We start from the raw sequence: 14,591 nt of genomic DNA, 5'->3' as shown, positions 1-14,591 counted from the left end.
TTGCTTGGGGCGGTCAAAAAGCCAGAGCCGGCCCTGGATGGGATGAAATTAGGCAAGGAAAAATTGAGGTTGAGTATCAAGAAGAGGTTTCTAACACTGAGATGTATTAGGCTGCGGAACAAACTGGTAAGGGGATAATAAACAGTACAGAATCATAATAGGCACACTTTCATTTTTTCATAGATTCTAGGACTGGAAGGGACCTCGAGAGGTCATCGAGTCCAGTCCCCTGCCCGCATGGCAGGACCAAATACCATCTAGACCATCCCTGATAGACACTTATCTAACCTACTCTTAAATATCTCCAGAGATGGAGATTCCACAACCTCCCTAGGCAATCTATTCCAGTGTTTAACCACCCTGACAGTTAGGAACTTTTTCCTAATGTCCAACCTAGACCTCCCTTGCTGCAGTTTAAGCCCATTGCTTCTTGTTCTATCCACTTACGGCATACTTTGCATCTACATGTCTCAAAGGGCTTTACAAAGGCTGTTCTGTATTATCTCCATTATACCAATAGGGAAACGGAGTCACAAAGTGCTGCCCAAGGTCGCACCGTGAGTCCGTGGCAAAGCTAGGGTAGAACCCTGGAGTCCTGACTCCCTGTCCTTAACTTTTGAAGCAACCATAGTCAGGGGAGGTATAAATTACGCAGCAGGTTTGCCCATCCCTACTACTAATGAAACTTTGCACTTATCTATCACTTTTCACATATCTATGTCTACTCACTTTATATGCATTAATAAATTGAGCCCCTCAATCAGTAAGCCCCATTGACTTTAATGGGATTTAGATATGGACCTTAGTGGTGCCCTGAATTGCAATGCTTTCCCATATTAGGGCTTCTGGGAGGTAGGTTGGCATCATTATCTGCATTGTACAGATAGACCAACTCGGGCACACGGGTTTAAGGCCACTGATTCGGGATACTTCCTTTTTTTGCGTTCCTAACTTGAGACACGTAGGGCCTGTTTTCAGGCGTGCTGGATCCTCCCAAATCCAACGGAGGTCAACTGAGCGGTAGGGACTCGGCACCTATGGAAAACAGGCTGAGCAGGTCTTCAGCTGGACAAGCAAAAATGAAGGCAACCAAAATCAGCGAGCCCTTTTGAAAATGTAGCCCCCCTCGATCACCCAGCCTTCCTAGAAACAACGGGGGAGTTAAAAGCATCATAACAAACTTTTCTCTCAATAGGTTCTTTTCAGTCAACTTGACATTAAGGCTGAATTTATTATTATTATTATTTACATGATCATAGTACCTAGGAGCCCAGTCCTGGACCAACAGAGAACCTTCATGGGACTTATTTTTGATCACAGATTTTTCTCTTTGGTATTAGGTTAATATTAACAATACTTGGTCCTGCTGTAAATGCCTTAAATAACCACATTTCAACTTCACAAGGTCAAGCATTAATGAGTCAAGGCTAAATGGCTTGCATAAGGTCAGTGGTAGAAGCAGGAATGGAACTCCCAAATTCCCAACATGTAGCTGTCAGTTTAACTCCTAGGCCATGCCTGTCTCGATGAATGCTACCTATTGCAGCAAGTGATGTGTTTTAATTCTGCAGAACAATTATAGCAATACATAAAACAGAGGAATGTTATGCAATTGCTGTGAAATCAAACACATAACAAGACACAATTAGGTGCAATGCAAGACATTACCAGTGCACTCAGCTCCTCTTTCATCTACCTTCCTAATCTCTAGCCTTTCTATTTCAAGTCGGCATCTATTCAACACTTGTTTTAGCAGATAGCTAGTCATTCTCAAGGTTAATACATGCTCTACGGGCAAAACAATTTGCAGTAACACAATATAAACGTATTTCTCTTTGTTCAGGAATGATACTGCCTGTAATCAAAAGACTAAAATTCTGCATGATGTATGCATTGTTGGTGCTGCTTGAATAGGACGATTTTTAATGGACCCAAGGTTGTGTTAAGATTAGCATTGAGTTCTGGTGACTTTTAGAAAGAACATTGACACGTAACATGAAGCTGGTTTCCTTCACCCTACAGTCAATACCCAAAGCCTCTAGCTGTGAATAATGTTAATTCCAGTTTTATTAGAGAATTTTAAAGTACATTTTTATAACTTTTTTGAGCAAGCAAACGTACCAACCATATTACCAACCAAGCAGCTAAGGAGCAATGAAAACCCAACTCAGACATACTTTAACAATTCATAGTTTTATTGGGGAATCAGTGAGCAGCTGTTTGACGGCTGTTTCCCCATGGTAGAGATGAAGATTTCTGCTGTGCAATTCAGAGCTGATGGGAAGGTGAAGTCAAGGAGGGGAAGGGATATACACGTTGGAGTCTCAGTCCATTGACTTCAGTGAAGATACAACGATTTACACCAGCTGAGGATGGGGCCCTGAATCTTTATTCTCCAGGTTACCTTTTCTGTTCCAGCCTTGGGGCCTGTTTCAACTTCACTGAAAGCAAAGGGAGCATTTCCACTGACTTCAGAGGGACTGACTCAAAGGCCAGATGGCCCAGGTCTTCAAGGATATTTAGGCACACAATTCCCATTAATTTCAGTGGGAGTTACACACCTAAATACCTTTGATGATCTGGACCTATGTGAATAGTTAGCAAAGTTATTGCCATATGATTCCTGCATGGAGGCCTTGGAGGAATGAGCCACTGTTCTCAAATCAATCCCTAGCGGACAGATGGCACATCCCCAAACCCACCATCACGCCTCTCTGGCACTTACAGTAGGAAGACCAGGAACTGATTGGTGATGGAGACCCAGAACAAGGTAAGGTGCCCCAGTGCAGCATTGGAGAGAGAAACTTGCACCAGGCACATCAAGAAGTGACTTCAGTTCCCTGAGATGACAAACTGGGACTTTTCCTAAGCACTAAAGTCACTTCGGGTCACACCCTGCAGCCTCTGAACAAAGTTGCAGAAGGTCCTAATTCAGGAGAACCACTACGATCCTGCTGTGGGGGAGTGCTGGGGAGGGAGTGGCTCCAAGCCACAGAGAGGCCACACAACTTCAGTTTGCGTGAGCATTTTCTTTGGTTTTAATCCAACAGCATTTGCACCCTGCCCCACCAACTTTCACTTTGAGTTTTGTGTTCCAACGAACAACCCAACCAGCCTGGGGTGGATTCTCCCTCTTCCAGTCCACCCACAAGCCACAGTTACATAAAACACAGGAGAAAGGCTCTGCAATCACTCCAACTGCTCCCCCATCCACACTGGGCAAGCCTCCCTTGGTGGGACTGCCAGGGCCACAGGGCCTAGTCAGTTTAAATTTCATACATAGTCATTTGCAGACAGTGATAATCTGTTTGGATTTAGTCTCACTCGCTGGTTCTCATGCGCTAGAATGAGGTTGCAATGTCTCATTTGCGAGCCAAGAAGGGACATGTTTATTGGTTTAGAAAACAAATGGTTGGATTTTCTTTGTGGTTCAAATGCTATGGAAATGTTTTTCTTAGTCTAAGGTGCTGTAAATGCTTGTTTTACCATAACTTAAACATGGGGCCAAATGTACCTGATCACAGTCCTTGAATTTAGGGAATGGCCAGCCTTGACTCTGTCTCTTTAAACTGTGTATTTGATTAAATCATGTGCTGCCAAGATCCTCCTCCGATACAGAAATTATTTTGATAGCATCTTCATTATTTATACAGAAAAAATGAAAGGCACCTGAAAATAATGAGGCCAGCGGCAGAAATCCCAACTGACTGAGAGGAAAAGAGATTGTGTATGCCACACAATTATTGAAAATGTCACTAAGTAAAATTAATTACAATCATTAAAAGTATCCATGATTATTCATCACCTACTTCTCAAAGGATTTGGGGCTGCTTTCCAGTCTTGAGTCCACCTCAGTCTGTGTGTGGCATAAAACTTTAGATTTACTTACACTGCGGTAGATACCCCCAGCCAGATGGTCAGCACTGAGGTCAAGGGAGTGATGACAATTTATCCCTGCTAAGGGTCTGTTCCCAAGATTTGCTGCCCTGAGAGAGAAATGTTTTGACACAGGCTAAGCTGAAGGGATAGTTCATGCATTACTGCATACATTGGACTTAAACACTTTGAGCTACTGGTCTTCACTTTCACGGGCCTTCCTGGCTTAGCCCCACCCAACCTCTCATTTGTCATACGCTATTGAGAGGTCAGCTCCTGCCTGTGATTGGCCAATGGTTTGCCCACGTTACATTTTCAAACAAGCATCTTCATGTTTTCTTCCGGACTGCCCCTCAGGCTTGAGAGGAGCTCCCATAAACATTCACAAAGCTCCCTCATTTTCCTCCTCCCAAATCCCTCCTTATCACTCCCCTTTTCTGTGATGTCTATAAAACATTTGGTAACCATTAGACTCTGCTAGTGTGTTGAGACTACGGCCTATCGTGTTTGACCAAGATTGTCTCCTTACTTCCTTTGGCTCCCTCATCTGTCTGTCCATGTCCATTTGTTGTCTCGTCTTATACTTAGATTGTAGGCTGTCTGGGGCATGGACTGTCTCTTTTTGTTCTATGTTTGTACAATGCCTAGCACCATGGGGTCCTGGTCCAGGTCTCAGGCTCCTAGGTCCTAGAACAAGCAATGAGTAATAATACCCTTTTCAACTTACCTTTGATGTGAATGTTCAGAACACTAGCCCATCTCAGGAAAACATTCATATTCAGGGCAGCACATAAGCACATGCTTAAGTCCTATTAAAGACAAAGAGACATGGTTTATTACATGCTTATTACAAGTTTATTACATGCTTAAGTGCTGTCCTGAATAGGGCTGGATTTAAGCATGTGCTCTAGAGATTTTCTGGATTGGGACTGTTGATCAGAACAGAAGCAGCATTTTAGCACAGAGGCTTCTCTGATTTCAAAACTAGGACACCTTTGAAACTTGCAGCTCTTTCTGCTTGCAGTAATTAAAACAGCTTTCTTTGTAAAAACCATCTTGTTTAGCTGTGGGGGAAAAAAATCTCCAAACACTAGGGCCATTAAATGCTTAACTTCTGCCTTCTCACGATCCTCAGCCAGTCGGGAGCCCAGGAATAATTCCATATTCTCAGCAAGGACAATTGTTTCATGCTAATATCCCAAACTAAGATGGTATTTCATAATGTTTTACTTATAAAGCTGCTTCATCAAAGGTATCCCTCAAAGGTGTTCTCTTCCATAGGCAGCAAACAGAGCTACAGAAAAACAAAAACAAAACCTCTTGGCTCCTCCCCCGCCCCACTATCTGTAACTGCTTTGCAACTCCTGGACCCAAGACGAGCGTGTGGGTGGGTGGTGCAGTGAAGACACCATATAAAGACTGCGATCAGAGCTGCAAATGGGATTTTATCTCTTATTTTGAAATCTCTGTCTCATAACTGCTTCCCCTCTCTCTTTGAGTACACACTATGTATGGGGACGTGATAGCTACATAATGAGCCGCAGAGCCATGTGATAAATTGCAGTCATCTTGTACCTTTGGCCTCCACACACAACTCTGCCCAGTAATTCATCTCCATCAGGATTAGAATCAGAGGGTTAGAAGGGACCACAAGTCTAGCCCTTTGCCAGGATGCAGGATTTATTGTCTTCACTTCTAAAACTACAAGGCTCTCAGCAAAGAGCCGCCATTTTATAAAACACAACCTGCCACAACATTTCCTATCCCACCCCTCTCTGAAAAGGGGGCTTTCCCCCCAAAAAATTACCTGTCTGTCTTATGGTTATACAGTCGCCCATCACTGTAGCAGATCAAGGCCAATTTTTAAAGGGATTTAGGCACTTAGAGATGCAGGATCCTAGAGGGATTTTCAAAAGCACTACATGTGTATCTGCATCTTTGGGGGCCTAAATATACTTTTAAAAATTTGGCACCGAGAGACTTCCATGTACCGATAACAATAGCAACATCTGTAGCGAACTTCATATAGCCTCTGGCACGTCTCCCTTTTCAGGGTAAAATCTCTGCCTGAGGGAATGGGAAGTATTTTGTTTTTGTTTTTTGGTTTGAGTTGGGTTTTTGGTTGGTTGGGCTCCAGCCCAGTGTACTACTCTGTCCTGTACTAATGATGGGATTAAGGTCCGATATTAAATGACCGTTCAGGGTTAGGATTGAAACGTTATATCACTGGAAAGAGGAGATCCCCAATTTTCCAACTCCAGCACTTGCTTCTAACCCTGACACATCAGACTGGATGGTTTTGACATTTGTTTGTACAGAAGAACTATTTTAGGTAGGTTTTAGAGAAGAGTTAGGAGACATCTTTCTCTTCCTCTGAGACCCGCACAGTTGGACTCACTGATTCAGGCATTTGGGCCAACACTTTCAGAAAGTGGCTTCTGATTTTGGGTGCTTCCATTTTTGAATGTCCAGCTTAAGAAGATTTGGGCCTAATTTTTGAAAGCGTTGAGCACCCATTATTCCAACCTCAGTCAGTCGAAGCTGCAGGTGCTCAATGACTGAAAAATCAGGCCCAAGGACCATTGAGCATGGAAGAACTATGGCATCCAAAATTAGAGGCCACTTTTGAAAATTTTGGCATTGCCTTTAAGGGATAGATAAATATATAAAGGGACTAATTTTTGTAACACTTGTATAGATCTTCAAGTCATTAGAAATATTATATGATAACTCTTTTTTGGGGTATTTTTGTTCATGGTAAAAAAAAATTAATACTGTAATTAGAACGAAACAAGAAAATTCCAAATAAAAATGACATTAAGATAGAGTTACGGTTGAGAGCACATAATTCAGGGTAAAATACATTACACGGAAGTTGTAATTATACCAAAACCAAACATTATAAATCCAAGATCTTGAGAGTTAAGGTTAACCTTAAAAAATCCAAATACGTTAAGGTATGAAAATGTAGACTTAAGGCACCCAAACAACCTTAATTCTGCCCTGCAGAAATGGGAATGGGAAATGGAAAAAAAAATTGAATGCATTTATTAAAAGCACTTTAATTCAACCTGGGGTAACAGGAGTATTATGGACTAATCATAAATGTCTGGTTATTCCATGGCACATTTGTGTAGGTGTATCTATTTATTTACATTAGTGGCAGAAATGTTTATGCTATTTTATGCTGTACTTTCAGTATCAGAGATATTGTCTAATTTCAATGCTTGAAACTCCTGCTATCTCTGATGGGAGTTACATCTCTTATCCCCTTAACAGCAGGATCAAGTCTTTTGAGGTGCGAATGCAATTAAGATCCATAAATCTGAAGCTTTTGCCTCATCTTTGTGAACAGGAAGGGAATTTTTTTTGGTTGTTGTTTCACATTTGTAAGAAGAAAGAAAGACAAGACCTGGTGGGAAGGTTGCCTAGCAACCCAAGCTGGACTCTAAGACTATTAAATGTAAAAGATAAGATGCAAAAACTAATTTAAAATAATGTTATCGGTCTCACCTGACAAGGACCAAACAGTTCTGATAACGAAGCTACCGTCCTTATCAGCGAGGGTCTGACTAGCGCAGAGCTCTGTACTGCAAGGGGAATATTGCCCCCATTTTTATGCATTTTATGCTTTATTAACCCAAAAGGCTACTTGGGTTTGATACTTTTCTGAGCTGCATTCAATTGCAGTGTCTGAGTTGGACTCAGATGTGGAGGAATCATGAATTTCCCAAATCTGCACCCAGGTGACACTGGGTCATTTGTCACCCAGAAAACTGGACCATTTATTTAATGAGTAGCTATGTCCTTGTCCTTCTGTTGCCCCTTCCTCTGATGAGGGCAGGTCTTCACTACCCACCAGATCGGCGGGTAGTGATCGATCTATCGGGGATTGATTTATCGCGTCTAGTGTAGACACGATAAATCGATCCCCAATCGCTCTGCCGTCGACTCCAGAACTCCACCACTGCCGAGAGGTGCAAGCAGAGTTGACGGGGGAGTGGCGGCAGTCGATCCCGCACCGTGAGGACACGAAGTAAGTCGATCTAAGATACGTTGACTTCAGCTACGCTATTCTCGTAGCTGAAGTTGTGTATCTTAGATCGATCTCCCCCCCCCCCGCCCAGTGTAGACCAGGGCCGAGAGCATGTTACACACATTCATTAAGACTTTCTTGTGAGGAAGATAAATATAATGCTGCTCCCTATGGGCTTGCACCTGCTCCGACTGAAGTCATGGGGTGAAATTCTGATTCCACTGAAGTCAGCAGGAGTTTGCCATTGACTTTATTGGGGCCAGGATTTCACCCATGGATATCAATGCCCAACACCTTTGAAAACTGAGCCACAAGCAACCTTCTTACCCCTCTTTCAAACCCCTCCTTAAAAGTCACTTCTTTCGTTTAGCCTTGCATCAAAGATCTCCTCTCCAGAGATACCCATTCCCACGAGTACACCTGGTTCCAGTCTGTCCTAATCACGTACTTCTAAGGTGCCAATCCCAGCCATATCTACCCTAACTTACACCCTTGATTGGCCCCAGAACATGGGAAGAGCACTTTACGCCTCCCAAGCAGACCAATGGGAGAATTGAGAATCAGACCCCATGAGTCTTGACCCTCAGTCTCCTGCTCTGACCCCACACGTCCTCAGGTTTTCTGAGTTGCAAAATGGTCATTTCTAACCTGCATAAATTGCCCTTTTGAGGTTCTTTCTACAACTGTGTGGAAAATGTTTCCCCCTCCCCACTGTGAAAAATGTCCACTTTTCATCAGAAAACTGAAAAGTTTTGTTTGTTTGTTTTCGGTTTCCCAACAAAAACTCGAAATTACCACAGAAAGCAGAGGCTTCTTTGCAAAAAACTTCATTTAGTTGAAAACCCAATTTTCCATCAGAAAGAGCTTGGATGGAAAATTTTCAGCAAGCCCTAGCTCTTTGTGGAAACCAGAGAAAATTAATAAATAAGACCAACCCACAACGTTTGCCACCATTTTCACAAAAACTGGCCCAGTGCAGAATGTTTCTTTTCCCGACCACATTGCCACAGTTAAGATACCACCTTTCTAAGAGGAAAGAGTTTGATCACGTTCTGCTTTGATACGACGCTGGACACCTTGATCACTGTTTCACAGGGAATCCCATCTCACATGTGCTCCCTCTGTCTCTCTCTCTTATTATTTCCCTTCCAGGCCTACTGTTCTGCTTTATAGCAAATCCTAGAATGGTGATCCTGTGATAGCTGTCTCTCGCGCTCTCTTTTTTTCAAACACTTTGTTACTTAAAAGTCATTTTGACCCTTAAGGTTTCTTTTATAGCTTTGTATTTTGTTCGGCTCTGGGTTTCCCTTTCATCTCCTTTTGCCTTTCATTCGGAAGGTTGCCCCTTTCTAACCAGACCAAATGGAATAAAAATCACATCTACCTGCAAACAGAAGTATCTGGCTGCCTTTCCCATCACCTGCTGTTAACAGAGACAACTCACTTCTGGGATGGCTAGTTACAGAACAGGATGATAGAGATAAAAAGATCCTCTTTCACAACAACGTGCATTCCATTCCATTCCTTACACACAAAGAGAGTAGTTGAAGGATCTGCTGCAGTTTCCCAGCATGCTGATTGTGTCAAAGGCCCAAGGATCAATAAATAAATTGAACCAATTGTTAGGATGCTAAAGACTGATTATGCCTGTTGAGCATGCTCCCACTAGGGGGGAGTTTGGAATCACACTGGCCCACAGAACCTCACATAGGTGCCTAGAGAAGGAATGTGCTCATTATAGCACCGTTCCTCTCCGCTCCCTTTGGACGGCTAATAGTCCCGGCAGTGTCAGCAGCGAGCAATCCCCCTATTCAGGAATGTATTGAGGGCAGAGAATCTGGTAACAAAATTACAAGCATTTGTCATCCCTTAGTAGTCATGCTCATAGTGTATGTGGCTGGACAGAAGCTGATTGCCAGAAGCTGGGACTGGACGACCGGGGATGGATCACTCAAGAAATTGCCCTGTTCTGGTCATTCTCTCTGAAGCCTCTGGCATGGGACACTGTTGGAAGACAGGATACTGGGCTAGATGGCCATTGGTCTGGCCCAGTATGGCCGTTCTTATGAAACTATGGTTAGAGGTAACTTTCCTATCCTAGCAAACCATACATAACATAACCAAATCATCTATGCTCCACTCTAGCTGTCTTGCTGGCCTTCCCTTTCGTTGCTTATTTACCCAAGGCATCTTTATCTTAACAGAAGCTGCCCTCTCTTCTCTTTTTTGGTAACTGGCTCAATCTTCTTGCTGGATTCTTTAACTGATGATAAAGGTCAGTACTTGTGATGTTTGGGATTGTTTCCATTCTGGTGGCACCCAACTCTGGGCTCGTGACATACTACATGGATCGGGTGCACAGAAGAGGAATAGTATCAGAGGGGTAGCCGTGTTAGTCTGTATCCACAAAAACAACGAGGAGTCCAGTGGCACCTTAAAGACTAACAGATTTATTTTTGAATAAGCTTTTGTGGGTAAAAAAACCTCACTTCTTCAGATGCATGGAGTGAATATTACAGAAACAGGCATAAATATATAATATAATATAATATATAATATATATTTATGCTTGTTTCTGTAATTTTCACTCCATGCATCTGAAGAAAAAGAGGAATGGTGCATTACAAAGGCCCATGTTGAAGGATTCTCTGAAAGTGCTACTTGGCTATGGAATAGTCTCTCAAGCGATATGGCGGAAGCCGCATTGCTCGGGATGTTTGAAACGAGACAGGATGAAAATGCACTTTAGGGAATGGTGCTGTGTTGGCTCATATCAGTAAGATGGGTTGGATGACTTAGTAGGTCTTTTCCATATCTTATTTCTGTGATGCTTTTAAAATGTGTGACAAAGACTTAAACGGAAGCTCGCAGAACAGCAGAGAAGAATATGAGGCTGGATTAATTTATTTAGCATAAATGATGCTTCTTACAACTTCAGTCTCAAGATGTATAGTTTATGTCTGTCTGTCAGCATTTCGTAAGTGCCTATCTCTGCAATAACTATAAAATAACGATGATTCTCCAAATGGGGAGTCACTTCTCTGTCCTGCTCCTGGCCTACATGCTGAGGTATGGCTTTGAGTGTGTTGCTGAATTTTCTTCTGCTTAGTTTCTTTCGGGAATGTGATGGTGAAGAGATGCCTCTTAACGCTGGATTTTGGATCTCCTTTGGGAGACCATTCCAGAGCATAGCATTCTATCACCAGCTCCCTCAAGTTGATATCTGGGCTCCATTGGTCCCAGTGAGCAGGATGATTGCAGAGGCCAGGCAGGAGCCAGAAAAGAGCGGGGGGGTCTCCGAGATGCCCAGAGGAGACAAATTCATGAACTGCTGTGTGTTCATTGAACGAAAGGCATAGATGGGGGTCTTCTTGCCAGCTAGAGATGGAAAAGGGCGTTTTGGGGGATTGTATCAATGATTTAGAGAACTTGAAAAAGAGAAACAATTCCAAATTTGCGAGGGATGGAAGAAGGTTTTGGCCTAAAATGAGTGATGTGTCTCAGAATCATGCAGCGTTGAGAGGTCTGCATAGCAGAGAGCTTTTCTCAACACACACTAGCTGTGTGAAAGGGAATGCGAAATGAAGCTTAAGCAGTTTAACTGTGTTTGGTTAGTATCTAGTGCTGTGCAAGGATGTCAGATTGAGAGCCCTGGAGTGTAAAATCCTCTGTTTATTCACTGACAAGGTATCATCTCACAGGCAGTGGCAGTTCAAGCTGCCTTCCCAGAAATGTGCATGAAGCTTGACTTGGAAAGCCCGCTCTAAGGGTGAGAGGGGTATTCAGTCTTCCCAGCCCATTTTCTCGTTGTCTTAAGGATATGATTGCCAACAAGAGTGTCAATTAGTGCCAGTTGTGGTGAGGAGCTTTCTGTGAGGTGGAATTAGAGACCCACCAAGCTCCTTTTCTGTAAGCCACCAAACAGCCATCGGATGGTATCAACGTTGGCTCAGTAGTGACTAGAAATTATCATCCTAGAGTTGAAAGGTTCCCTGGCCCAGTACCAAAGCCTTGGGCTACAACTAGGAGATCAAGGTCTGATCTGGCTAGCTACTGAGCTCCTTCAGCAAGGTGCTAAGAATCAATGAAGCATGAGTAGTCTGGCAAATTGCAAAATAGGACCTTCAATTAGGTTTTCAGTTGAAAACAAAAATCAAAGTTCGCTGGCATCTGGCAATGGCCCTTTCATTTGTTTTTCACCGCGTTTATGGAAGAGCACAAGACAAACCCGTGCAGAAAGAATGGACATTGAAACCAAAGCTTCCCGCACTGTGGTGGCGTTCCTTTGTTCCATGGAAAATTGAAAACAAACCCCCCCACAATATCTCAGGGCAGTATATTCTTTTATTCAATTAACACTTTAAGTGCAATTAAATTATTTGGGACATTTACATTTAATTTGAGTCTAATTGGATTGTTATGGTATTTTAAAATGCCAATTGATTATTCAAAATAGATCTACTGTATCGAGTCCTTACAAGCACATAAGGGAGGCATATTTCACTGCAGAGATGCTAACGCTTCAATAAATGTTTTTAATAATCTCAAATGGTATTTAACACAGAAGGAGCGAGCTGTCATTTTAAATCTAAAGAGACACATCGACTGGCAAATAATTGCTGTGGTTATTGCATATTACACAAATGCCAGCTGACTTGTACATAGTTTGCTCTCCGATATATTTTGAATAATTAATTAGTTTTTAATTGGCATAAAGTAACTACCCTATTGAATCTATATTGAATCCTGGTTCGAAACTAGTCATGGGCAAGAACGCAGAATGTTAGCACTTCAAGTTGGACCATAGAAGCGGCAGAAGTTCTGAAACAGGCATTTCCCTATAGACTATCCCGAATGCAGTTGGATTGTACTATGCGAGACAGGGGTGCTCATCGCTTAGCTGGACTGGGCCACTTAGAGAGGGGATGTGGGAGCACACATTGCTGCTCTCTTTGAAAGGAGCAACCGGTGACCCCAGCTGGCATGCTACTTGGCTGGAAGCGGCCTTGAATCTCTGGCTGAGGCGTACAAGGGCGAAGTTGAAATCTTGATCTATAGCTGTGCAGGTTCTAAGCAGCTCACTGCTCTCTCTTCCCCTGTTGGTACCTCCATGCAACACAAGACAGCACTGATCCTTTGAATATTGTTCCCAGCTGCCCCTCAGAGCCGGGATACTGCACTTCATTATTATAGTAACTTTCTAGTCTTGGGTAGTGTACATATTCTGCATGTATCCCCTGCATTGCTTCTGGAGGGTGTTATTTTCAAACATTTTGCATTGCCATTCATTGAATTGCCTGTATATATTACCAATTATACATCACACACAAAGCTCCAATCGCAACTGTTTTAAAAAGAAAAGCCACTGCATTTCATCTTTAGGTGGCTTTCCCTGGCTGCTCTCCCTGTGTTAGGTGTGGGTGTCAACAGGTGCCAGATGACATCAGTATATCCCAAAGTTAATGATATCTTTGCAAAAAACAACAACAACAAACCCCTCAAAATGGGTAAGAAAGCAAGTTGTTTTCTTTATAAATAAAACTTAAAATATATAAATGCTGAGATCATAGCTAAATGCTGCCGGATATCTTGTCTGGCCAACTGAATTTTAAAGCTTGGCATTTTATGTTTCTGAAAGCCTTCCATACAATCTGTCATTTAGTCAGTTTTCCTGTTATGCAGCATGGGATGTGAAATTTCTATCTATAACGAGATTTCTGATTGACAAGTATGGTTTTTATATATGGATCTGAATTTGTATTTATCTATAACAGGATTTCAACATGGGGGGCGGGGGGGGGGGGGGGTTTTTTTTTTTTTTTTATTGACACTCTCTTTCTCCAAGAATTTTAGCCATTCCTAAACCGCATTACATAGTCTGTGAAAATGAAGCACTTAAAAGATGTCAAGCGCTGGCACTGTTTCCCTAGAATATTCAGATATTTTTTATTTTTAAATGGGGAAATTATAGGGAACACAAATTCATGTGCATGAGATATGAACGAACAGCATGACTAGTATTTAACAAGAGGTGAACCCTAAACAAAGCCTTGAATTCAAATACCCCAGGCTCTAGGAAATCAAATTCTGCAAATAGTCTCTGTAATGGCCCAGAACCTAAGCTCAGCTCCTGGCCCCATTGAAATGAAGGGCAAAACTCCGAGTGATTTCAAATAAGGCCAGGATTTCACCCCCAGGATCTCAGTTGGCCGGAGTTCCAGGCTGTTTGAATATGGATTCCAAACCTGGCTACTTAAACTCATCTCTGGACTTAACTTCTTTACTTTCTCTCTCTCTGTCTCCTTGCCCCTCCTCATTCAATTATCACATGGATGTAGATGCTAACTTAGGTGACAAGGACATTGTTGTTGCTTCATCTAGAAAAAATCTGTATTTCCTAAGTAATAAGCCCTTCTGTAGCAGTGGCTGCTACCACCGTAGCTAATATAAAGAGTCGCTGGAGCAGTAGTACGCAGACAATGCAGAAATTCAGGCAGCACTGCTAATTCTGCTGCATAAAAGGCCAGAAGCAGCAACCTGGAGTTTACTTAAACTCAGAGATGTAGGGAGATAAAACAATCAGAGACAAGACTTTGGGAAGCTGTAACCCACCTGTATCTTTCTTTGTTAAATGCAGTGAAACCCGCTTTAAGCAACCACTCAAGGGAGAGACAAATCT

Source organism: Terrapene carolina, unplaced genomic scaffold, assembly GCF_002925995.2.
Source record: "Terrapene carolina triunguis isolate 2854851 unplaced genomic scaffold, T_m_triunguis-2.0 Scaffold93, whole genome shotgun sequence".
Taxonomy (NCBI): domain Eukaryota; kingdom Metazoa; phylum Chordata; order Testudines; family Emydidae; genus Terrapene; species Terrapene triunguis.
The sequence above is the reverse complement of the archived record's forward strand: the minus strand, read 5'-3'. Positions refer to the sequence as shown.